Genomic DNA, 1149 nt, shown 5'->3' on the forward strand with positions numbered 1-1149 from the left:
ATGATTCATGATTCAATTCATGATTCATGATTCAATTCATGGTTCATGATTCATTTTATAATTTATGATTCATGATTCATTTCATAATTTATGATTCATGATTCATTTCATAATTCATGATTCATGATTCAATTCATGATTCATGATTCAATTCATGATTCATGATTCGATTCATGATTTATGATTCAATTCATGATTCATGATTCATGATTGATAATTCAATTCATGATTCATGATTAATGATTCAATTCATGATTCATGATTCATTTCATGATTCAATTTATGATTCGATTCATGATTGACGATTCAATTCATGATTCATGATTCGATTCATGTTTTATGATTCAATTCATGATTTATGATACGATTTATGATTCATGATTCATGATTCAATTCATGATTCATGATTCGATTCATGATTCATGATTCGATTAATGATTCATGATTCCATTCATGATTCAATTCATGATTCATGATTCGATTTATGATTCATGATTCGATTCATGATTCGATTCATGATTCAATTCATGATTCATGATTCGATTCATGAATCATGATTCGATTCATGATTCATAATTCAATTCATGATTCAATTCATTATTCATGATTCGATTCATGATTCAAGATTCATGATTCAATTCATGATTCAAGATTCATGATTCATGATTCATGATTCATGATTCATGATTCGACTCATGATTCATGATTCAATTCATGATTCATGATTCATGATTCGACTCATGATTCATGATTCAATTCATGATTCAATTCATGATTCAATTCAGAATTCATGATTCAATTCAGAATTCATGATTCAATTCATGATTCAATTCATGATTCGAATAATGATTCATGATTCAATTCATGATTTATGATTCGAATAATGATTCATGATTCAATTCATGATTCATGATTCATGATTCTACTCATGATTCATTAGTCAATTCATGATTCATGATTCATGATTCATTTCATAATTCATGATTCATGATTCAATTCATGATTCATGATTCATGATTCAATTCATGATTCATGATTCATTTCATAATTCATGATTCAATTCAGGATTCAATTCATGATTCATTTCATATTTCATGATTCAATTAATGATTCATTATTCATGATTCATGATTTGATTCATGATTCATG

This window comes from Mixophyes fleayi, unplaced genomic scaffold, assembly GCF_038048845.1.
Source record: "Mixophyes fleayi isolate aMixFle1 unplaced genomic scaffold, aMixFle1.hap1 Scaffold_1757, whole genome shotgun sequence".
Classification (NCBI taxonomy): Eukaryota; Metazoa; Chordata; class Amphibia; order Anura; family Limnodynastidae; genus Mixophyes; species Mixophyes fleayi.